Genomic DNA, 26802 nt, shown 5'->3' with positions numbered 1-26802 from the left:
ACTACAAACTTTCTTAGAATATCATAGCTAATAGTTCAATTTATCATCTCATATTTGAACAAAAAATACCTTATTCATGAGTATTTAGTTTGATGCAAGAAAATGTCTGTCAAGCTCATGTCATTACGATAGCTTGCAACGATTGATTTTTTTGTGAAGACGAAGAAAACTCTGACAGTGGACACTCCGCCCATTTTAGAGAGATGTGAAGAGACTTGAGCAGGTACTGCTAGTATTAAATAATATGTAAAAGAGAGAAAAAAAAACTTTAAAGAATTGGAGCAGAAATATTAAAAGAGCAGTGGCTGCTATGAGCAACATGTACCAAGATCAACAAAGTTCAAATGACTGATTTAAATTTTTCATAATCAAAAAGTAATCAGAAGGTTAGCATCTAAGACACTGGAACACTGAGAAATACGGGAGGCACAGCGGTGCAGTTGTAGCGCTGCTGCCTCGCAATTAGGAGAACTGGGTTCGCGTGGAGTTTGCATGTTCTCCCCGTGTCTGCATGGGTTTCCTCCAGGCGCTCCCGTTTCCTCCCACAGTCCAAAGACATGAAGGTTAGGTGGATTGGCAATTCAAAATTGGCCCTAGTGTGTGCTTGGTGTGTTTGTATGTGTCCTGCGGTGGGTTGGCACCCTGCCCGGGATTGGTTCCTGCCTTGTGCCCTGTGTTGGCTGGGATTGGCTCCCATGACCCTGTGTTCGGATTCAGAGGGTTGGAAAATGGATGAACACTCAGAAATTTTGTGCCTGCTGACCCAGTGCCATACACTTTGTGGAGGAAAGACAAAAAATTGTCAAAAAGTTGTTGGAACACTATACTGTCATAGGGAATGAATTTCCTCTCTTCCTTATAAAGAGATAATCTTTAGTCTTTAGATAATATTTAGTTGTCCTGGGTATGATGTTAATCTGCATCCAGCCCGGCATGTAGGCCCTCCAACCTGCAGGGAAAAACCTGGGGGTTGGTGGCAGAATTGGCACTCCAGTCACCATAAAAAACCTCACATTGGTTCCATTCCATCTGAACTCATGTGGTGCTGAGGTGTCACTCTTTGCAAGGCTGCACTCAGGTCCTAATCTGGGATCCTGAGTTGGTATGTCATGTGTTGGGGGTGGCAAGACACTGTATCAGCGCCTGCTCCTAACCTCTCTCTCTCTCTCTCCCTCTCTCATAAAGAGTTAATCTTTAGTCTTTAGATAATATTTAGTTGTCCTGAGTATGACGTTAATCTGCATCCAGCCCTGCATGCAGGCCCTCCAACCTGCAGGGAAAATCCTGGGAGTTGGTGACAGAATTGGCACTCTAGCCACCATAAAAAACCTCACATTGCTTCTGTTCCATCTGAACTAGTGTGGTGTTGAGGTGTCACCCGTTGCATGGCCCAATCTGGGATCCTGAGTTGGTATGTCATGTAGTGGGGGTGGCAAGACGCTGTATCAGTGCATGCTCCTGTGACTGAACATGAAGAGTTTACAAAAAAAGTTTAGGTTAATCTCAGTCACTCACATTCATGACTGCAAGACTTACAGAAAAATCAGCCAAGATAGGAAATGAAAGTCCATTGTTGTTTTACAATGTTGTTGACATTCCATTACAGTATGCTGAAGAAGTGGAAAACAGAATACATGGCCTTCACATGAAAGAAAATGTAAAATATTCAGAGGAAATAAAGGACCTCATTATAAAAGAACCAAAGAAAAATATTCCAGAGAGCTCAAGAAAGAAAAAAGGTCTTTTATATAATTAGGCTCTGCTAATAGACAAAGACAGAAGGAAAGCCCAGTGGCCTGCTGTCAAAGAAAAGTTCAAAAGGCCAAATGCTAAGTATTAAAGTCTAGTAATAGGAGAAAGTGAAAACTCCTTAATAGAAAGGTGAAGAATTTAAAAATATACAGCAAAAAGAAGAGGGGCAAATGACCGTTTTAAGGAAACCAACGACATTCTAGAAGATATAATATGAGGATAATGTAAAACAGAATGCAAAGATCAGTGAAAAGGAAAACAATGGAAAGACAAGAGAAAAACATTTTATTAAAAAGATTAAATAATGCAGCAGGAATACAATATTTTCCTGAATTGTATCTGAGCAGCCTTATATAAAGAGTGTCTCAATAGGCTTTAACGGGCCGTGTTTTTAATTTTTTTTTCAAATTTTAATTGAAGAAAATAACATTCCATACGATCAAGTATCTTACACAATGAAGAAGATATCATTACTTATATTCAAAATGAACATAATAAAACAGAACTCAAATCTCACCCAACAGAAAGAGAAACAAACCAATAGCATGGGCAAATCTTTACAAACAACGAAGAATGGAAAATGTCCTTATTCCTGATGTAAATGCTTATTCTAAAATTTTATTAAGTAGATCTTGCCATATTTTTTAAAAGTTTTGAACAGATCCTCAAATAGTATAGAACAGTGGTGGCGAACCTATGGCACGCGGGCCAGAATGGACATGCAGAGCCATCTCTGCGGGCACGCATGCCCCAGCACAGAGTTTGTTACTAGAAGCCAAAGGAATGCGGGGCCGGGCTGATCCCTTCCCCCTCTCCACATGCGCCTGAGGACATTTCTCACATCAGCCGCCCCTCTGCCCAGCTGCCCAATGGGAGCGCTTCCTCCGTCTCCTGTCTGGGGTAAGTCAGGCAGCTCACATGTGGTGTGAGGGTGCGGCATGGAGGGCAGACTGTTGAGTCTGTGGCAAAGGTGATTGCCGTGGTGGGGTTGGAGAGGAGCTAGGTTGGAAGGGATGTGGTATAGCGGGTTGTCACACATGTGCGATTAGGAGGCAGTCAAAGAGCCTAAAGGTGAGTGAAACATCGCGAGATAGAGGGTTGTCACGTGGTACTTACCTGACTCTCTTTTGCCCGACAGAAAACTGGAAGAAAAATAACTCCTCCACTTCCGGATTCCAAAATGGCCGCGACGACGTCACTTCCAGTCCACCATGATGACGTCACTTTCGGCTCCATCAATTCACATCACCTCCGTCCCATCCTGATGACGTTGTTTCCGGTTCCTGTTTTCAAACGTCACTTACTGCCAACCATTTCCTGTCCCATAATCCTTCCCTCTATAAAGTCACCAATTTGTCTCAGGAAGATTGTTCATTGTTTTATTTTTAAGACTTTGAATCGTGCTTTTCTTTGATTGTCTGGACGACAATATATGGGGACGGTCCCCAAAACTTTTTCTTTGTTTGTGTATCATTCTTTTGAAGAAGAATCCTTATCACAGGGTCCACAGCTTAAATTGAAAAGGCCAGTTTTAATAGATAATCGCCGCACTCGAGGCTTGGAGGGGTGTGTGGTAGTGTGGCCGGAGCAGTTCTCAAGAGCTTCGTGATAAGGGTGGTCCTCTCTTAAGTGCACAGATGAGGAGTCGTCTGCATCTGTAATTGTTGCCAGGAGCTGCTAGTTGCCACACTTTATCCACATCCCCTTAATATATAATAGAAGTGTGAGGCAAATAATTTTAAGTCAATGAAAGCACTTGGGATTGCTTTCCTTACTTTGTTGGGATCATCATTTGAATTATATCAAATCTGACACCAGAAACAGACTAACAGATGACCTGAGTGTTGCTCTCAAACTTACAAAGTATGAACCAAGGTTAGACAAATTATTAGCATGCATACAACAGCAAAAATCACATTAATTGTTCAAAAGCATGCCGAATGGAAACTTTTACCTTTTAATAAAAGTTGTTTGTATCATTGAAAGCTCTGTTATTGTGTTTTTCTTTTAAGACAAAAGTTGTTAATGTATGAGTTGTTTTTTCTAAACTAAAACCTCAGTATTCAGGTTAAATTGCCATGTTGGCACTTTGAGATAAATAAGTGGGTGTTGGGTTGCAGTTTGGGAACATCAGTTACTCGCTTACTTATAAAAGATAGGTTGGGGTACTTCCAGATGAGCAAGTCTGTTTGCTAGTATTATGGTATAGAAAATCACAAGTTGTCTTTCTCCATTGTGTCCACCAAACACAGCTGTTAATGGGTCAGGAATCATTGTGACACCAAGGCTGTCACAAATAGGCATTCAAAGATTTTGGTTCAAAATTATGTTAATTTGCTGCACTGCTAAAATATATGGCCCAGTGAGGCTGGAGCTAGAATGCAATATTGCAGGTTGGATGTTGCCCTGGAAACATTTTGGTAAATTTTAAATGAGATAAATGTGATAGATTAAAGATTTTAAGTTGAATGACTAAATGCTTTGTACATGTGGATCTAGTTTATGAAAGGATTCCTTCCACTTCTTTACTGAGATTTCAAATGAAAGATCCTTTCCCCACTGTACCCTAGGATCTTTAAGAGGAAGAGACTTTAATATGTTTTCATATATTATTGAGATGCTGTCTGAGTCTTCAAGATGGTTAGTATTTCTTCTAGAATAGAAATGGGAAGGAAGTGCGGAAAATTGGACAGGATCATTTCAGTAAAGTTTCTGATTTGAAAGTAGTGGAAAAATTGTGTTGATGGGAAGTTAAAATTGTTCACTAGAGGAAGTTCTAGCCTTTATTGCTGGGGCCAAATCTGTCCCTGAAAGTGATTCTGAACTCTTTAAAAGCTATTATCTACTGTATGGGTTTCATTTTATACCCTTACAAAAATGAAATATGTTGCAATATACAGTACCCAAAGAACATGTGGATGTATCTTGGAAAATAATTAAAAAAATATGTAGTTCAAATACATATGTTTAAAGATTATATTTTGAATCTAATTAAACATAGATTTCCATTAATATATTGTATTGTAACAAACATATTTGTAAATATGTTGTGTATAAGGCATTCAATATACCGTGTGTTTGGGTCTATTTATAGCTTGTTTCTACCTCGAAAATAATAAATACAGACTTCTTGATGACTTGCTGTCAGCACAAGTAGGATGTGATATGTACGAGGGAAGTGTGACTGTGGTGAGGTCTGCAGTAGGAGCGACAGATGCATTCAACGTGGAGGTGGGATTACATCAGGGATCAGCTCTGAGCCCTTTCTTATTTGCAATGTTGATGGACAGGTTGACAGACGAGATTAGACAGGAGTTTCCCATGGACTATGATGTTTGCTGATGACATTGTGATCTGTAGCGATAGTAGGCTGCAGGTTGAGGAGACCCTGGAGAGGTGGAGATATGCTCTAGAGAGGAGAAGAATGAAGGTCAATAGGAACAAGACAGAATAGCTGTGTGTAAATGAGAGGGAGGTTAGTGGAATGGTGAGGATGCAGGGGGTAGAGTTGGCGAAGGTGGATGAGTTTAAATACTTGGCATCAACAGTACAGAGTAATGGGGATTGTGGAAGTCAGGTGGAAAGTGAGTACAGGCAGGGTGGAATGGGTGGAGATGAGTGTCAGGAGTGATTTGTGACAGACGGGTTTCAGCAAGAGTGAAAGGGAAGGTCTACAGAATGGTAGTGAGACCAGCTATGTTATATGGGTTGGAGACGGTGGCACTGATCAGAAACCAGGAGGTGGCAGAGTTAAAGATGCTAAGATTTGCACTGGGTGTGACGAGGATGGACAGGATTATAAATGAGTACATTAGAGGGTCAGCTCAAGTTGCACGGTTGGAAGACAAAGTCAGAGAGTTGAGATTGTGTTAGTTTGGACATGTGCAGAGGAGAGATGATGGGTATATTGGGAGAAGGATGCTAAGGATACAGCTGCCAGGGAAGAGGAAAAGAGGAAGGCCTAAGAGAAGGTTTATGAATGTGGTGAGAGAGGACATGCTGGTGATGGGTGTAACAGAAGAGGACAGAAAGATATGGAAGAAGATGATCTCGCTGTAGCGACCTCTAACAGGAGCAGCTGAATGAAGAAGAAGAAGCACAAGTAGGATGTGATGCATTCCATTTGGAAACATGTACTGTAAGTTTGGTATTTATTTTATTTATTGATACTTCAAAAAAGTTAACAATTTGTTAAATGTATTCTCTTCAATACACTCTGATATTAGTTTCTAGAGATGAATAAATTTACTGTTGACCTATTCATTTTAATTATAAATATATCTATAAAATTAGAGCCCCTATTCCTAAGCTAATTTTATACTAGTGGAAAGTTATTATACCAAAAAGACAAATATATAGCACAATATACAGTATAGTGAAATATCTGTAAAATATATTGTGTGGTATATTTTAACTATAATGTACAGCACATTGAAAAAGTATGTTGTAATATATATGTAATGTATATTCCTACTATCTAAAAATGTGCTTTGGAATACATATTGCAATATACAAAAACAGTAATAATTTACAAAATATTTCAGTGTACTGTGAGATATTATACATATATCATTGACATATATTATAACATATTTTTACATTGTGGAAGCCCTTCAGTACCATGTTTCTGGCCATGCCTTATTTTTCAAGCATAATTTTGTTAGTGATTGACAAACATCTGTGGCCATTTTGGAATGTTTAAGATATGCAGTTTAGGTGAATTAGTGCTGCCCGGGGTTTGTTTCCTGCTTTGCGCCCTGTGTTGGCTGGGATTGGCCCTGTAGTTAGGATATAGCAGGATGGATCATATTATTTTTGTTTCTTATTTATTATTCTTATCTAGTTTCATTTAGTCTTTTTCTGCTTGCAGCTATTTCTTTGACATCTTTAAAAGCAATTTTGAGCTACATCCAGTTCACAAATTCCTGGTTTCCAAGATTTGTCCAATCATATTTATGATTTTTGTTTAGCCTTATAACAAAAATCTCATTCTGGCCATCTGCCTCAAAATGAAATGTATTTATCATGGAAAGATGTAATGTTGGGAACAAGCATCTGGAACAGTTGGGTTACTAGGAAAAAGACACCATCCAGAAATCAGTGTATCAGAGAAAGTCTTTTCTTTCCTCAAAAAGTCTCCCAGTGAATAAATAGTTCAGGCAGGTTTCATGACCTGATATGGAATCATAGATGTGAAATATGCAGTGTCACACACGTGCAAGTTGGAGGCAGTCAAAGAGCCTAAAGGTGAGTGACATATCGCGAGACAAAGGGTTATCACATGATACTTACCTTAATCTCTTTTCACCTACAGAAAATTCAAAGAAAAATAAGAAGTACCACTTCCGGGTTCAAAGTGGCCACCAAGACGTCACTTCCGGTTCACCCTGATGATGTCATTTCCAGTTACATCAATCCATTGCTCCTGTCCACTCCTGATGACGTTGGTTCTGTTTCCCCGCCTCCAATCATCACTTCCTTCCAACCATTTCCTGTCCCATAATCCAATCTGTTATATATACACCATTTTATCTGCAGTTCATTGTTCATTTTGCACAGAAAAGTTATTTGAATCAACCTCTTTTTATTTGTCTGGACGACAATAATCGGGGGTAATCCCCAAACCTTTTTCTGTGTGTAGAAATATTTCTTTGTGGAAGCATCTTATCACAATTGGCGTAGCCGGCAGGATTTGTTCAAGATGTCTGAAGAACAGGACCTCAACACTGTGCTTACCACAATCATGAGCAACCTCCAGACCCTGAAGATCCAGATGGGATAAACGCAAAACCAATTGGCAGAAACCAAGGCTCGTTCCTTTGCTGGTGTACAGACGGAGGTGGCTCAGTCACAACCGATTCAGTTGACTACACTAACTGAATCGGATTATATTGAGACCTACCTTTTGATTTTCGAGCGGACCGCTAAGCGGAACGCTTGGCCAAGGTTGGAATGGGCGTACCAATGACTCCCTATCTGAAAGGGACGGCGCAGAGGGCTTACTACGACTTAACTGAGGAGCAGGCTGCCGATTACGACTCTCTGAAATTAAAGGTGTTCAAACGCTACGGCTGTCACTCCAACAGCAGGCCATTAAGAACTCAGGGCTTCAAAGCCTGGGGAAAGGTGTGTCATTGGCTATGGCCCGACATTAGCTCCTCGCACAAGATGGCCAAACTCCTAGCATGCGAGACCTTTGTACATGCCCTCCCTGACCATATCGCGAGCAAGTCCGGAAACATAATTATGAAGATATGGACACCTTGATAAAAATACCGGAGCGTCATTGGGCGGCCTGTAAATCGGGACGGTCGGAACGGTCCACTCGTCCAACTCAACATGTACGTGGGGCAGCTCCTGAGCCCACCAGGCAACTTCCCATATCTGCCATCCATAGAAGGAACAGACTAGCCAGTCTTCCTCACTGTTTCAAATGTGGGGAGACCGGACATCTGTCCCCGAACTGCACTTACGAGCCGATGGATTGTTCACTAGTTAGTGTTGTGCCACTGTGACTAACCCTTTGTCTCTTCCATATACAGGTGCAGTGGTTATAAATGGCAGGAAGGTAAGGGCAATGTTCGATTCCGGGAGTAACATCTCTATTATTGCTACCCGTTTCATGTTACCGCAACAGTGGACTAAATTAAAAACTAGTCTAAAATGTATTCATGGAGACATCAAATATTATAAAACAGCCAGATGTGTGGTTTCGGTAAATAAAAAAATAACTACTATGGCCATGGCTGTATTACCGGGCCCTCCTTTTCCAGTCATATTGGGAAGAGAATAGAATAAAATTAACAGCAGTAATAACGTAACTGTACCTAATAAAAATTTCGGCTTAGAAATGGAGAATAATACTCCAACTGCCTACACGCCGTGTCCCTCAATACCACGGACCCACACGGGTACCTAGTGTGAAAATTTCGATGTCTCATCATCCTCTGCGGAAGCTGAAACAGTTGTCGTAGAGGAGGTGGAGACTGAAGCCCCTCCCATTGAACTTTCAAGAGATCCCATACAAGAGTTGTCCACACAATTCCTATTAACACCACCACCCTTTAAAAGAGAACAATGGAATGATGATTCTTTAAAATTTGCTAGGAATGCAGGAGTATCCACCGAGGGTTATACAACTCGGGATCCCATGCCACCGATGCCGTTCTTTGTAATGATCTGTTATATAGAGTGGCAGAACACGGGAGTGAAGTGTGAGCTTTGTTCTTCTCAGCGAAAAGTATGTGAATTAGCACATGCTTATCTTCTAGTAGCCCATTTAGGCTGTGATAAGACTTTGGAGAGAATAAAACTCAGATTTTACTGGCCGGGAGTTAATGAGGAGGTCCGGCGATTTTGCGCTTCCTGTCCCGAGTGTCAACTTCGCCAGATTCCAAGAAGGACTAAAGTTTCTCTCGTTCCCCTTCCCCTTATTGATATCCCTTTTAAACGAGTTGGTATTGATCTCGTTGGACCCCTATAACTCTCGGCAAAGGGCTTTAAATACATTTTAGTCCTAGTAGATTATGACTCGGTTCCCGGAAGCTGTTCCTTTGCGCTCAGCTAATTCTAAAAATATCGCGCAGAAGTTGGTAGGGATATTCGCTCGTGTTGGGATTCCCAAGGAGGTCTTAACTGACCAAGGAACTCCCTTCACCTCAGAAACGTTCAGGGAAGTTGCTAAATTACTCTGAAAACGTCAGTTTACCATCACCAAACTGATGGACTGGTGGAATGGTTTAATCAAACATTAAAACAGATGTTACACAAGGTAGTTAACGAGGATGGAAAAAGCTGGGATCAGTTGCTTACTCTCATTTTGTTTGCCTATCGGGAAGTCCCTCAGACCTCAACGGGGTTTTCTCCTTTTGAATTATTGTACAGAAGACAACCCAGGGGGCTTTTGGACATGCTAAAAGAAGGATGGGAAGAGGAGGTACTCCCTACTTCAAATATTCTTGAATATATCGCGCAGTTATGCGATAGGCTAGAGAAGATTAGACCTATCCTAAAAGAAAATTTGGAAAAAGCACAAGCAGTGCAGTCACGTTACTATAACAGGAACACCACCATTCGGGAATTTGTCCCGGGTGATCATGTTATGGTATTAGTCCCAATGTCCCATTTAAAATTATTAGCACAGTGCCAAGGAACTTATGAAATTAAAGAAAGGTAAGGACTCGTCGACTGTTTACTTAAACTACCTAATCGTCGACCGAGTGAGCAAGTGTACCATATTAACTTGCTGAAACCGTGGAAGGAAAGGGAACACAATCCCTCCTCCAGGCAGCCTAGTTCACTGTTTATGTCTTGTGCCCATCTTAATTTCGGTCCCAAGTTGACACCCAAACAACAACAAGATCTCGAAGCTGCTATCTTGTCTGTCCCTAAGGTTGTGGAGGAAATACCTGGGCGTACTGCGTTGATTGAGCACGATATCATTACGGACCCTGGAGTGATTGTCAGAGAGAGACCCTATAGGCTCCCGGAGGCAAAGAAAGCGGAAGTAGAGTTGGAAATCAGACGGATGCTAGAATTAGGGGTTATTGAAGAAAGCTATAGCCCCTGGTCTAGTCCAATTGTCTTAGTTTCCAAACCAGATGGGTCATGGAAGTACTGTAATAACTTTTGTCAACTCAATCAGGTCTCTAAATTTGATGCGTATCCAATGCTGCGAGTAGATGATTTACTCGATCGGCAAGGAAACGCTCAATTCCTAACTACGCTTGACATGACAAAAGTTTGGCAAATGCACTTAACGGCCTTTTGGCTTGCACGGGGAACCAGCTACTTTCTAACGTCTGGTGGACACATTGCTACGGCCTCACAATTCTACTTGGATGACGTTGTCATCTATTCCGGCGTGTGGAAGGATCATGTATGGCAGGTTCAAGCAGTACTCTCCACACTAGCGTCAGCAGGGTTTCGTATTAATCCGAAGAAATGCTTCTTTGGATTAAGGGAGGGCAAATACTTAGTCTACCTAGTGGGGGGGGGGTTTGCAGTTAAACCACAATGTCATAAAATTTATGCCATCATGAATTGGCCCAGTTCGATATATAAGTGGTAAGTACAACCATTTTTGGGATTGGCTGGTTACTATCGACGTTTTGTACCACATTTCTCTGAAATTGCTGTGTCCTTATCAAATTTGACAAAGAAACAAGCACCTTTGAAAGTGGTATGGGATGAATCAGTCAATAAAGCATTCAGTGACCTAAAATTGGCCCTTACGTCAGCACCTGTATTAAAATCTCCTGACTTTTCTATTCCTTTTATTCTCCAGATTAACGCATCGGCCACAGGATTGGGTGCCGTGCTGAGCCAATGTGTCAATGGTGCTGAACACCCCGTTATGTACCTGAGCCTGAAACTGCTAGACCAGGAGACCAAGTAGCTGCTGTGGAGCGGGAGGCCTTGGCGATTAAGTGGGCTATCACGTCTTTAAGGTACTACCTATTGGGGCGGGAATTTACTCTGGTGACGGATTATGCCGCTTTACAGTGGATGTCTATTCATCGGGAGTCGAATCCTCGCGTCACTAGGTGGTTTTTGGATCTTCAACCGTATCATTTTAGCATTATTTATCATAAAGGTTTCTTGCAGGCCAACTCAGATGCTCTCTCCCATGTTCACGACCTCTCGGTGCAGGTCGCCCGACCTGATGGGTCTGGGCTGAGGAGGGGGTCATGTCACACGCGTGCGAGTTGGAGGCAGTCAAAGAGCCTAAAGGTGAGTGAAATATCGCGAAACAAAGGGTTATCATGTGATACTTACCATAATCTCTTTTCACCTACAGAAAATTTGAAGAAAAATAAAAAGCTCCACTTCCGGGTTCAAAATGGCCACCATGATGTCACTTCCTGCTCACCCTGATGACATCACTTCCGGTTACACCAATCCATTGCTCCTGTCCACTCCTGATGTCATTGGTTCCGATTCCCCGCCTCCAATCATCACTTCCTGCCAACCATTTCCTGTCCCATAATCCATCCTGTTATATAAACGCCATTTTGTCTGCAGTTCATTTTTCATTTTGCACTGAAAAGTCATATGAATCAACCTTTTTTTTTTAATTTGTCTGGACAACAATATACGGGGACGATACCCAAACCTTTTTCTGTGTGTAGAAATATTTCTTCGTGGAAGCATCTTATCACAGCAGCTAACATTAGATATAAGAAAAGTCCGAAAAAATTTTTAGTAGCATGAAATTATCTTTGAACCCGTAGTAGATTTAATGTCATGGTGTTTGACTTGCGTATAGAAAGGTTCATCCTTGGCATCTCTGGCACACATACAGTAAAGTTTTAATACCTACTTACTCTTCTGCATACAAGTGAGAGTGTTTAGGAATAATTCTTCCTTGTGATCTTTGATCGCACGTCTGGTAAGTTTAAGGCTATTTTCTTCATAGTGGCATTTGCTTTAGGCACTAACTTTCTTGATTAAACAGAATCGAGTCATATCTTCCCAAATGGCTTATGATGGAGGCTATTTGTGAAACAAAAACCTAAAAACTTACTGAGATGTGTCGGCTTCAAAGAAAGAAACCTCCTGATATACGAATAATGTTTATAATAACAAAAGTATGTCATAAATAATTTATTTAACCTAAGACTTGCTGGACTGCCATTTTTCAAATGAAGACTATCGATTCTCTCCTTCATTCTAAAAGACTAACATTGGAAGAAGATGCCTCACAGCATATGGCATAGCTGCCAGGAAACAGTTACAAATAATCTTCAAAAACATATGTGGCCATAACTCTTCAGCAAACATAAGCCATATACTGTAGCTAAAATATTATGCATATGTTCAAATCCAGAATCTTAAAATAATGAAGTTGTGAAAACTAATCAATCAAATACTGATATAGTATAATCCGCAAAAAAAGCCAGAGCCACTTTTGTATACAATTTAAGCACCACAATTTGATCATCATGGTGAAGATGATTCAAATGGGCAAAACAAATGCGCAAAAATCTAAGGGTGGTCTCTTTTGAATGTCCAGGATAAACTCATCTGCATTGTGTGTTAGGTACGATTTTTATTATCGATAATCATTGGTGCCCACATTCAATTCAAATTTTTTAAAAAATCAATTCAAATACTGTGCCTTTCTTTTTGCAGGTGTATTTTGAAAGTCTTTTTCTGGACCCACAATGGCCACTTGCAACACAATATTTAGATGGAGACAAGTTCCAATATTTGCCTAATACTGGCCTAATTACACTGTTTCAACACATTTATAGCAGACGGATGGATTAAAACTAAACAGACACTTTATTAATATGTTTCTATTACTGAACTGCATGCAGCACACTCTTTTCTGCTTGGCTGTAAGATTGGGACTTGCAGAGGACTGGCATACTTGTATGTATGCTTCTTGCCTCACAACCAGTGCTGCTGGAATTAAAATGATGCAAGTATTTTTACTTCAAAATAAAAAAGTATTGTATTAGACTACTTGTTATCATAAGAAGTAATCGGATAATGTAACTTATGTTACTTTTAAAATTTTATTCCCCAACACTGCTTCTGAGAAAAACAAAAAACATTGAGACAGCAGAAAGAATAATGCATTTACCTGAGCATGTGCATTAGGAAATTTATCTTGTTGTTGCTTCTACCTGTGGTTACTGAAGGCATGTGTAAAGCTAAGAAGGTGAACAGAGTGAAACAAACATGTCCACACTATAAAATCCTTCACTGTAACTGTATGTTAAGGTTTTAATTGCCAAATAACGGGGTTACGTACCTGGATTCTCAAATACCAAGAACCTAGTGTGTGGGTGTGTTTGTGTGTGTCCTGTGGTGGGTTGGCACCCTGAACAGGATTGGTTCCTGCCTTGTGTCCTGTGTTGGCTGGGATTGGCTCCAGCAGACATCCGTGACCCTGTGTTTGGATTCAGCGGGTTGGAAAATGGATGGATGGATGGATTCTTTAACTGGAATAAGGGTTTAAATGACTTTCTCTCTCTCTAGTGACATAACAACTATGATAAACAGTTGTTACTTACTAGAACAAGTCATACTTTAACAATGTCATTTGTGCCAGAGGAAAACCGAACAAATGGCTGATCACATTCATGAAGGTTTCTTGTAAGGTCAGCTCATGGTGTAATACTCTCTTTGGAGTGCACCAAATGAGGCATAGTGCCTTTTACAATGATGATTACTGGAAGAGCAATAAAGATAATTAGTGAAGGGCTGTATCAGCATGCATCAGCACATTTTAAATTGCCAAAATCATTGTTATGTCCCCCATAACTGTTTGGTTTGGAGCAATCACTGTTCACATTATCCAGCAGAGAAGATAATTAGCCAAACTCTATGATCTAATGTATAACTCCAGGTCTAAGTAGCATGCCCGTAAGATTATTGATAACCTTTTGCATCCTAGACATCTTTCAAGCCCTCCTGGGAAATGTTACAGGGCGCTGAAGACTAAAACAACATGGCATAAAAAGTTTTTCTCTACAAGCCGTGAATCTTACTAACTTTTCCTCTATTTCTAACAGTCTACTCTATACCTCGTTACACTAGAATTATTAAGAATTGTTGCTATTTAGTACTTGAAGTATAATGTTACTTTTACAATTAATTTTCTGTTAAATGTTGATACAATTATTGCATTATGTGCATGTATTTAATGTGTCAGTGTATGCAGCCACCAAATCCCTTGCATTTTTAATTGTGCTTGGTTAATAATGCAACTCCATTACATTCCAAAAGGAAAAAATGTTTATTTGCAGGAAGAAAAACACAGTTAAAGACATAACATTTCTGCTGTATAGCCTTCATGAATGATTACATAAATTTTAAATACACTTCCATAGATGCACAGAATTAAAATTATCCTTTATTGATAACTTGGACCGACTTGCTAGGGTTGCTGAAATGTGGCTACTGCTTTCTGGTGGATACCAACAGGGCACACTCACTCACTCACTCACTCCCTCACACTGTCATAATCAACCTAATACTGCTTACTTGAACTATAGGAGGAAAGTAGAAAACATTCTCTGGAGAGCATCACAGCAACGAGAATAATATACACATCACAAACAGAAATCTTCTAGGCTGCTAACCAAACAAAATGCTAAAATGAGGCATCATTATATACTGTAGAACATACTACCTAAAATAAATTAAAAAATTGCTGAAAATTCTACTAAAGAGCAATATCAATGACAACTATTCAATTAGTTGCATCATGGTGCCACATGCATCCTGTATCATGGCACTGCAAATGGCAGCCTTGGTTTGGTGCTCTCTAGTATTTTGTCTATTTTTGTCGTTGACCCATGAAAAATCGTCGAATATTCGGCAATTCACTTTGTGCGATTTGACACCAGATTTTTCACAATTAGGAACTTTTCTGGATATATGAGCTGGTGGAGTAGCATTTATCGGCAGCAGACGCAGACACAGGTATGGCAAGAGGGGGCAGTGCGCTGGAGCACTTGTTAGGCTGAGATAGTGTGGCTTTCGAGTGGCACTCTGGCGAACCTCTGCTTTCTTAAGCAATAAAATGAATGAACTGTTACTCCTCAACAGAACTTACAAGGACTTCTTATATTTTTTTGCTCTGTTTTTCTCGGAAACCTGGCAAAATGAATCCATTCCAGACTCTGCATTTCATCTCCCCGGCTTTTAAAATCAGGGAAAAGAAAAGGAGGCAGAATCTTTTTTTTATAGCTGTGGAGGTTGGTGTTAAGTAAAATATGCTGTTCTGACTTAGAAACACTTTTTGTTACTTGTAGGCCTTTTTATGCTCTGCAGTTTTCCTCATTTATTCTAGTTTATTCTAGTCTATGTTCCAACTTACGCCTGCGTGAGTGCGCTGCTACAAAAACTGGCTGATCAGATAATGAGCACAGAGCAAATTATCTGAACTTCCCAAATTTATACAGCATAAAAAGTGCCCTACCAGAGACAGAAACACACTGGATCATTGCTGTACAATGTTAAAGCATGTCTATCGTGCTGTCCCCTGTACAGCTTTGGGTTTCTCTGAGGAATGTTTAATTCATTTGTTAGTGGATGATATAGTCAAATTGGTGGGCACTACATTCTGCATCATCTTGACAACCAGTGACATATGCAAGGATTCGGTTTGTGGACTTCAGCTCTCCATTCAATACAATAATCCCGGAACACCTACACTCGAAATTCACCCAGCTTTCCATTCCTGCCTCCACCTGTCAATGGATCACCAGTTTCCTGACTAATAGGAAACAGCAGGTGAAAATGGGGAAACTCACATCTAGTTATCACACAATCATTACGGTTGTCCCCCAGGGATATGTGCCTTCCCCACTGCAGATATGAGAACAGTTTTTTTCCCCCACAGGCCATCAAGCTCACAAGTGGTTGATTCCGTTTAATCTGGCTGGGCACGCCATCCCCCCCAGGCCTGTCAGGGTCTTGCAGTGCTGTTTACATATTGTTAATACTGGTTTTTCAGTGTTTATTTCAGCATTTCTTGCACTTCGTATGCATATATATTTATATTCTCTTATCTCAGGTGAGTGATTAACTCTTGTGTGTATGTTGATTATGTAACTTATACTTGGAGAATCATCAAAACTGGAGTGAAATTTCTTGTTTGCATGCATACTTAGCCAATAAATGTGATTTTGACTTCTTATTAAACCAATGGCGTCCTTAAATATAAGGTGAGGGTTAGGACAGAGGATGGCAGATTGCATTTATCAATATCAAGAGATAATATAGGGAAGGAGAAAGACTCTGCACATCATAAAAAAATAAAACAGAGATTAAATATGTCATTGTTCATGTTTAGAAGATAGGATAGAGAACCATAAGACAAAATCCATCCATTATCCAACCCGTTATATCCTAACTATAGGGTCACTGGGTCTGCTGGAGTCAATCCCAGCCAACACAGGGCGCGAGGCAGGAAACAAACCCTGGGCATGGCTCCAGCCCACCGCAGATAAGGGAAAATATGCATTTTAAATACAGTGGGTGCCCCAGACTGGAGTAATCAGGAACAAAGGAAAAAAGATGGCAAATGAGAATGCTAAATGACAGGAAACTCAGCATGTGCAAGACATTGACTGAATAGGTGTCTTATGTTTGATAATCTTCTTATGTTCTAAGGATGTCTGTCCCCTTTGTAGTGGGAGTTAAGCCATGCAGAGCAGGCAGAAAATGAAGTTCAAGTTTATAGGACTTCCAGGATAACAGAGCATGTTCCCAGGCTGAGAGAGCAAGGATCTGGGCGCTCTTTAAAATGTCAGACTGCCATGGAGAAGATTCAGGGGCACCCAGACACAAGGAAAACAGGAGATGCCAGGGTTAGCTCTAGCCTTTTATTTCTCTAAGGGTTGCCTATAACTGTCGAAGAGACTAAGGAATTTGGCCAGAGGTTGGCCATTATTTAAATCTGCCTTGAGACCACAGGCAAAATGTGTCTGGCGTCTAGCATGAATTAAGGCAACTCTCAAATGGTATGAAGAGAAAGGGTCTAACACAGAAAGGCAAAAAGAGAAAGAGAGAGAAGCTGGATGTGAAGAATCAAGTACTTGGTTCTTATTATTCTGGGATTTGGTAATTTCATTTTTTCACTTTTTCAACTTGATTTTAATTATTTTTCACACTGCCATTTGCTTATCTCATTTTCCGCAATTCCATTTACGATATCAGCTATGTGCTATATAAGTGTGAGCACAGTGAAACCAGGAGATCATTAAGCAGGAATAAGCAGGATCAGAATATTCAGAAAACCAAACAAAACAGAAAATCATATGGATTAAAATGAACAGAAATTCTTCAGCTAGGGCCCACTTGTCTAAAAACTAACTACCACCCTCTAAGGAGTCATTAAGGCATTCTAAGTAAAGTCAAGTCAATTTTATTAATAGAGCACATTTAAGTCAACAGAAGTCAACCAAAGTGCACTACATGTTAAACAACCAGTCTGAAGAAGCAATGGCTTTGTTTTAAGGTTATTGTCATTTATTTGATTTACCATCTCCCAAGGTCCAAAGACATGCAGGTTAGGTGCACTAGCAATTCTTTAATTGTCCCTAGCGTGTGCTTGGTGTGTGTGTGTTGGCGCCCTGCCTGGGGTTTGTTTCCTGCCTTGTACCCTGTGTTGGCTGGGATTGGCTCCAGCAGTAGTTAGGATATAGCGGGTTGCATAATGGATAGATGGATGGATGGATGGACGGATGATTTACCATTGGATACTAAAGATTTAATGATTGAATAGCTGTGCTGGCCATGTAAGGTGGGTTGAAATCTTAGTAGTCAATGTAGATAGATAGATAGATAGATAGATAGATAGATAGATAGATAGATAGATAGATAGATAGATAGATAGAATTTTATTTTCACCCAGGGTGATTTTTTTTTATAGAAGCTCTTTAAATAAATAAATACATAAACAGGTAGATAAATACATTTACACAATAGATCACACACCAGAGAGTCTAAAATTCAAGAAAATTAAAAAGAAAGAAAACTTCTGACTTGGCTGTCACAGTCTCAGTGAGGTATTATACTGGCGTATTACTGTTGGTATAAAGGAGCCCCAGTAATGTTTCTTGACACACTTCTGGTGAATAATCTGAGGGCTGAAAGTCCTCAGTGTTAATGTGTCAGAGAGAGGATGTGCATCATTGTTCATAATAGCACACAGTTTTGTTTTAATTTTCTCCTTTGCTACTACCTACAGGGGGTCCATAGTGCACCCTGTAACTGAGCCTGTTGATTCAGTGGGCCTTTCTTGAAATGATGTTACCAGCCCAGCACACCACAGTGTAGAAAAGCACACAGTTATCACAGAATTATACAAGATGTGAAGGGTGCCACCTCCCACATTAAAAGCATGCGGTCACCTAAGGAAAAAGAGCCTGCTCTACCCTTTCTTATATGGTTCCTTTTTATTCTGAGACCAGTTCAACCTGTCATTAAAGTGGACCCCCAAGTACTTGTAGGAGTGGCCCACCTCTACATCCACTCCCTGAATAGTGACTGGACATAGAGGCTCTTTGGAACAGCAAAAGTCAAAAAGCTGTTCCTTGCTGTTGCTGATGTTAAGTTGCAGGCCTATTTGTTTTGGACCAAGAAACAAAGTTGTCCACCTGACTCCTGTACTCTGTCTCATCCCCTTTATCGATACACCTCATTAGTGCAGAATCAACTGTGAATGTCTGCAAGTGACATGACATGCTGTTATATTTATAGTCTAAGGTGTACAGAGTGAAGAGAAGAGGAGACAGGGCTGTTCCTTATGGTGCTCCAGTGTTGCTCACATCTGTATCAGAAACACAGTCCTCAGGTCTCACAAACTGTGACCTGCCAGACTGATAGTCCATTATCCAGCACACTATGGGCTCATCCACCTGCATATCTCTGAGCTTACCTCTTAACAGGGTAAGGATATACATGTAATGTATATGTCTTGGTTATATGTCACTTGGTATGGGATTTGTAAAAGCATTAATATTGTTTGTGTTACAATTGACAGAGATAAAACAACCTGACAGACACACAAACTGACACATAGACACTTATCCTTTTATTAAGGAGAATTGAATAACTGGCTTACTTCATGTGACAAGATGGTTCAAGAGTTACTGCAATTGTCTAATAGTTTGAGCAACTTGACTTTAATTCCAAGCCTGATGCATGTTGGTGTAGAGTCTGCACATTATCCCAATGAGTCTTCACTGTGTGCTTCAATTGATCTTTTATAAGCGGAATAGACAAAGTTTGCCACTTGTAAAAGCAGATGCAAAGAGTGCATTCATTATTGAAAGAATCTTCTGAGTCAGCATAAAGTTGGAGATATATAGAGAGTTCAAGCATGCCAGTGAAGACAGGTGCCTGGAGGGGCAATTTACACCTTTACCGTGATCTACAGCGTGGTATAGAACTCACCCTGTATAATCGTATGTAGTAGAGGGACTAGGCTGCATATACTTAATCTTACTTATTATCATGAAGCATTGTTTAATTCAATACATGTCTTTCACTGGGTGTGCACCATCTTAATTAGATCATCATCTGCAGAGTAAATGTTTATAATAATTTAAAAAAATAAGTGTAACATAGGCACAGTGATAAAAAGGGAGGAAAATTCTGTAAAAGTGTATATGAGATTACAACTATGCCATCTTACTGATTGTTGTTTGCCTTTGGTACATCATTCTACTATATGTAGTACTAACATCCTCATAATATTACTGTATGTCTTGTGAAATTCTTTGCATTATAAATGATATGTTTGTGATGTTGTAGCTGCTACTGCTAAAATATTTACAGTATATGACATAGACACTAATGTATAATAAAAATGCCTACACTAATTTACAACATATAGCGCAAAAAGACAAGCTGCAATCTGTAAATTAATTCAGCATCTTCAGAATTTGAAGCCTTACCTCAGCTTTAACTACTGAAATCTGTTTTTAAATAATACAGTGAGGTCAGCCACAAGATATGGCGGTGAGAGGATAGCTGTGACCAGGGGAACACAAAATAGAAATAATAAAAGTATAAAATGAGAGAGAGAAAAAAACCAGAAAATCAGAGACAGAAATGTAGAACCTTCAGAAAGTGTTGTCACTTATTTTGTTCATGTTTTCTTATTTTTAAGGCCGGAATACCATATTGGTTTAGAATATATTTGGTTTGAAGCATGTTTAATGATACAGGATTATATTATTTATTTATAAACACAAATTATTTGCATTAAGGATGGCAGAGTAGCTTGTGCTTGAAGCTGCAGGTATTCATGTTTAATTCTCAGTTTAGTTATTTTTGTATTGAAGTTTGACTGAAAAAATATAAATGGCCTTCTTTATTTTAATTATTGACCAGATTTCTAACAGGATGTTTAGAGGCTTGAAACACTTTTGGAAAGTTTAGAATCTGTTTTCTTTTTGTAGTGGAAACTATTATCTTGCAGTAATGAAGATACAGTATTTACAATTTCTACATTACTTTAGTTGATTATGAGTTAGAGTTGGGATTCTGTTCCGAACACATCAGTGTGAACAATTTATCCTTTTGCAGCCAGGAAATATTATACGGGTGGCTGCCCCAAACCTTTTTATGACTCTTGCATCTGTTTTTTGCGACAATATACAAATTTCTAAATGATTTAATCCCATATGTTTTCTAAACATTAAAAGCTGTGTAAGTTTGAGAGTGTAGAAAAAGGTGGAAATGATGTAGAGATGCCACAGAGAAAAGCTTCTCTAACCTTCAAGCGCCTTCTACATTGGTTCCATATTCTGAGTGAATGATGCAAAATTGGGTTGTTAGCATATTGATGATGCCTTGTATTTACTGGTGTACAAAGCAAGGAATAGAAAGAAGTACTGAAGGATTTAATTTCTACTGCAAACCAAGCCAGTGTGTGTTCATCTATTTGTGTCAATGTCTAGGTTTTTAGCTTGTATATTTTGCCAATTGAAAGTTAGGTAAAGTCATGATGCCACCTTCTGTTTTAGGCTGTTGTAGGGTAACCCTTTGGATGCATAGATAGTTCAAATTTTAAATAATTTAAGTTATGATTGAAAAGTGATTTGTTAATCTATATGGGGATATTTGAAATAGAAACATAAGCTTAAGGAGAATATTCATCATGATAGTATTAATTTTCCCTGTTAAAGTAAAATGGAGGGTAGACCATCTATGCACGTCTTGTTTAAGTTTTTCCATGCAAACAGTAACATTTTTTTGAAAAAGAGCTTTATATTTCCTTGTGATGTTTACCCCTAGGCATTTAAACTGATCTGCAATGATAAAAGGGAGATGTTCAATCGAATGCTGTTTGCTAGAGAATTCACTGGAAATTCTGCAAGAGCATTTAGGGCTGCAGGCACAGAATTTTGTTGGTCTGATATATACAGTACCATGTCATCTGCATACAGTGATATTTACTGTTCAAGTCCTTTTCTGAAAATCCCATTTATCTCTGATGCATTTCGAAAGTGAACAGCAAATGGCTCTGTGATGATTGCAAACAGCAATGGTGACAGGGAGCATCCTTGCCTAGTACCATGTTCTAGCTTAAAGTAGTCTGAAATGATGTTAATACAAACTGAAGCTTCTAGACTGGTATATAGAAATTTGATCCATGCACCTATGCTCGGGCCAAACCCAAATTTATGCAATATGGTGAATAGGTAGTCCCATTCAACCATATCAAATGCTTTTTTTGCATCCAAAGATAATAAAATCTCCGGAGTGTTAGACTTTATGGGTGAATATATTACATTAAATAGGCATCAAAGATTGGAAGCTAAGTGTCTACCTAGTGAATCTGGTTTTTGTCATGTGATATTACCGAAGGAAGCACTTTCTCAATCCTTCTAGCTAGAACATTGGAGAGTATCTTAACATCATTATTCAGAAATGAGATTGGTTTGTATGATGCACATTGCAATAAGTCCTTATTTTTCTTAGGAAAAATGGTAATTAATAAATGGTGAAAAGTTTGAGGTAGATTTGTATTGTCTCTCGCTATAAATGTTGCTGATAATAGGGGTGTTAACTTAATTAAAATGTTTTTATAAAATTCAGCAGGGTGCTTTCCCACTGTGAAGTGAGTTTATAGCATCTAGTTATTCTAATAGTGTCAGAGGTTTATCCAATTCCTCTATATGTAACGGTGATATCTGTAATATATCAAATATAATAAATCGCATTAGATTGTGCCATGTATTCTTTAAACTGAGTAGAATATAAAAACTTATAGTAGTCTCTAAATGTTGCAATTTTAAAATGAGTTGTTCCATTTCTTTTTTTGTTAAGAGGTCGAGTTCTGATTACAAAGCCTGTCCTTTCCTAAAAAATACCTCATTTGGAGACCTGGCGTGTTCTTGATCTATTCTGGTAATTTCACTGAATAGCTGTGATGTCTTCTTAGTTTACGATTTATTTTTGTGGGAGAGATATGAAATTATCTGTCTTCTTAAAAATGCCCTTAGAGTTTCCCAGAGTATTTCTGCAGAAACCTCTCTAAAAAAGCATCAGTTTGCTTGGATATAAATTCTACACAGTTCTTGTCAGCTAATAAAAGGGGGTTAATAATAATAACAACACAGTGATCCCTCGCTATATCGTGCTTCGACTTTCGCGGCTTCACTCTATCACGGATTTTAAATGTAAGCATATCTAAATATATATCACGGATTTTTCGCTGGTTCGCGGATTTCTGCGGACAATGGGTCTTTTAATTTATGGTACATGCTTCCTCAGTTTGTTTGCCCAGTTGATTTCATACAAGGGACGCTATTGGCGGATGACTTAGAAGCTACCCAATCAGAGCATGTATTACGTATTAACTAAAACTCCTCAATGATATACGATATGCTTCCCGCGCGGTGCTTGATTGTTTGCTTTTCTCTGTCTCTCTCACTCTCTCTGACATTCTCTGCGCCTGACGGAGGGGGTTGTGAGCAGAGGGGCTGTTTGCACAGAGGCTGTTTGCCTAGAGGATACGGACGCTCCTCTAAAAATGCGGCTTTATCGCGGTGCTTCTGCATACTTAAAAGCACAAAAGCACGTATTGATTTTTTGATTGTTTGCTTTTCTTAGCGAGCGCTCTCTCTCTCTCTGAAATTCTCTGCTCCTGACGCGTGCACTCCTTTGAAGAGAAGATATATTTGCATTCTTTTAATTGTGAGAAAGAACTGTCATCTCTGTCTTGTCATGGAGCACAGTTTAAACTTTTGACTAAAGGGTGTTATTTCATGTCTAGAGGGCTCTAATAATGTTAACAGTGTGGGAGAGTTTATAAGGGCTTAAAATATATAAAAATAACCATACAAACATATGGTTTCCACTTTGCGGATTTTCATCTATCGCAGGGGGTTCTGGAATGCAACCCCCGCAATCGAGGAGGGATTACTGTAATAATAATAATAATACATTTTATTTATAGCTAGCTATGAGATGAGTGAGGTATAGTGATATGAGCACAGTGATCAAAGGGGCATGGTCGGAGGTAACAAAAGTGTCATGCTTGCCAGATTTAATCGTGAGCAAGAAATCGTTATCTATAAAGAAATAATCAGTTCTTAAGTAACAATGATGTACTGGTGAGAAGAAGGAATATGCTCTTAAATATGGATTTAGAAATCTCCATGGTTCTGATAAGTTATGATCAAGTAAAAACTGTGTGATTATTTTTGCAGTGTTGGATTTTATCACCCCTGTAGCTGACCTGTCCAGGTGTGGATTTTATAAAGAACTAGCAAAATACCCGTGCTTCGCAGCAGCGAAGTACTGCCATAAAACTTTTATTAAGAAGAAAATTAAACCTTTATAAACTGAGGGATAATATACGAATAATTATTTGTTAAGGATTTCTTTGTATACCACATTGTCAGTTCGGCCCTCCAGTTGTAGTATGACCAAGCTGTGCGCTGAGCTTACTCTTGAGCATGCAACGTACAGTTGGCCATGTGAAAAGTAATCTTGTTTCAAATCTCACAGCTTGGATTTCTGCTGTCATAATCGGTTTGAGTTTCATGGTTTGTTTCAATTACAACAGTATTTGCAGGACTTGTGTTGAAGTGAAATTCGGCATCTGTCAAGCGTTGTAAGCATACAACCGGTTTCATCAATAACTTCACATCCAGCTTTTCAGAGTTTAAACATTCATAAACATCAAAGTGTCCACTACTGAAATTGTCACCTGTGAATCTAAGATGTTTAAAAGGCATTGGCGGTTGTCGAAAGGTGTAAAATATTTGGCCATTTCGGTACACTTGAAAGCAACAACCGAACAATTCAGCGGCAGCCATCAACTCACATGTAGAACCATAGGTGAAGGGCTTAAGCATTTGCATATCTCCTGTACCGTCATCAGTCCAAACTTGAACCTGTCCCAGTCATTCAATACATAAGACACAATGTTCCTCCAGATATCAAAAGTGAGCCTGATATGGCCATGCAATATGTAGAATGGAAAAGGCAGGTGCCATCTCCGGGCATGGAAACCACACGGTAAGTGACAGTTCTTTGATCGATGGTGATTACCTCGATAGACATGTTAATGGGGGTACGGTTGGAACGATAAAGGAAATGGGTACCTGAACAATGTAAAGTAAGTCTAAAATACCTACACAATAACTATAATCATAATAAACGAACAATAAAACAGCCATGTATTAAATAAAAAGGCTGCAGTTATCAGCAGGGAGACGTGAATCCTGTGGCGAAGCAAAGAAGGGAATGTAGAGACCGGAGCAACGGATGGCCTTATACAGGCAGACAGCCAACAACATGGGAGGCGTTGGGATGGGGGACCCAACGCCGCCTTACACGGTGACCGAGCTGCAGGCTGTGGACGTATATATGTATGTAAGTAGGATTCAGTTAGCGTTGGGAACCCGCGTACCAAATTTCTTGAAGATGGGCCCATAAGTAACAAAGACCATTGAAAAGTTCAATATGGCGGCCGACAGTAGCGTCATATCACCGAAATAAGTACGTACATTGGTTTCAGTTAGCGCAGGGAATCCGCCTACCAAATTTTGTGAAGATGGGGCCATAAATAAGAAAGTTCAACATGGCGGACATTGTCGACCATTATGACCGTTATGCGTAGAATTTCGAAGTGAAACCTGCTTAACTTTTGTAAGTAAGCTGTAAGGAATGAGCCTGCCAAATTTCACCCTTCTACCTACATGGGAAGTTGGAGAATTAGTGACTTTGGAAAGTTCAATATGGCGGCCGACAGAGGTATCATACCACTGAAATAAGTACGTACATCGGTTTTGGTTACCGCAGGGAAGCCGCCTACCAAATTTCGTGAAGATGGGGCCATAAATAAGAAAGTTCAACATGGCGAACGTTGTCGACCATTATGACCGTTATGCGTAGAATTTCGAAATGAAACCTGCTTAACTTTTGTAAGTAAGCTGTAAGGAATGAGCCTGCTAAATTTCAGCCTTCTACCTACACGGCAAGTTGGAGAATTAGTGACGTTGGAAAGTTCAATATGGCGACTGACAGTGGTGTCATACCACCGAAATAAGTACGTACATTGGTTTCCGTTAGCGCAAGAAAGCCCCCTACCAAATTTCGTGGAGATGGGGCCATAAATAAGAAAGTTCAACATGGCGGACGTTGTCGACCGTTATGACTGTCACGTGTAGAATTTTGAAATGAAACCTGCTTAACTTTTGTAAGTAAGCTGTAAGGAATAGGCCTGCCAAATTTCAGCCTTCTACCTACACGGGAAGTTGGAGAATTAGTGATGAGTGAGTGAGTGAGTGAGTGAGTGAGTGAGTGAGTGAGTGAGTGAGTGAGTGAGTCAGTCAGTCAGTCAGTCAGTCAGTCAGTCAGTCAGTGAGGGCTTTGCCTTTTATTAGTATAGATTAGAGGTTCTGGGCATTATAATTTTTGGGTGTTCAATGTAGGAGAGGATGCAAATACGTTTTGCATGAAGTCACTATCATCCACATTGGGTGTGTAGATATTTATCAAAATCACTTTACAATTAAATAAATTACCCATCACCATCACATATTCTCCTTTAGGATCAGATACTACATCTGAAACTACAAATTAAATTATTTTATGAATTAAGATTCCTATACCTCTAGTTTACTTTGTATACATGGAGTCAAATATTTGGCCAGTCTAATCTCTTTGTAACCGAAACTGACACTTGCTTAATAAGTGAATCTATTGTAAAAAATAGTATTGTCACGTTTACACCTTTTAGGTGAGAGAATACTTTCCTCCTCTTTATTTCGTGATTGAGGCCTTTGACGTTCCAGCTCACAAAGTTCACTGTTTGGTCATAGAAACATTGCTTCTGAACTTTTATTGTCATTTTATAGTCTTAAATTAAAGTAGTACATTATTATAAATGATATCATTAACCTTAATTTCCAATATTGCCACAAGTTATGGCTAGGAAGTCTATTGTTATGTGGGCACTTACAATTGTAGGGATAAAAAGGATAGATCAGAAATTGCAAAACAAAACAAGTACCCAAGCAGTGGTGTAGAAGGAATAAAGTAGAGATACCTATTGGCAATACA

Source organism: Polypterus senegalus, chromosome 8, assembly GCF_016835505.1.
Source record: "Polypterus senegalus isolate Bchr_013 chromosome 8, ASM1683550v1, whole genome shotgun sequence".
NCBI lineage: Eukaryota > Metazoa > Chordata > Cladistia > Polypteriformes > Polypteridae > Polypterus > Polypterus senegalus.
The sequence above is the reverse complement of the archived record's forward strand: the minus strand, read 5'-3'. Positions refer to the sequence as shown.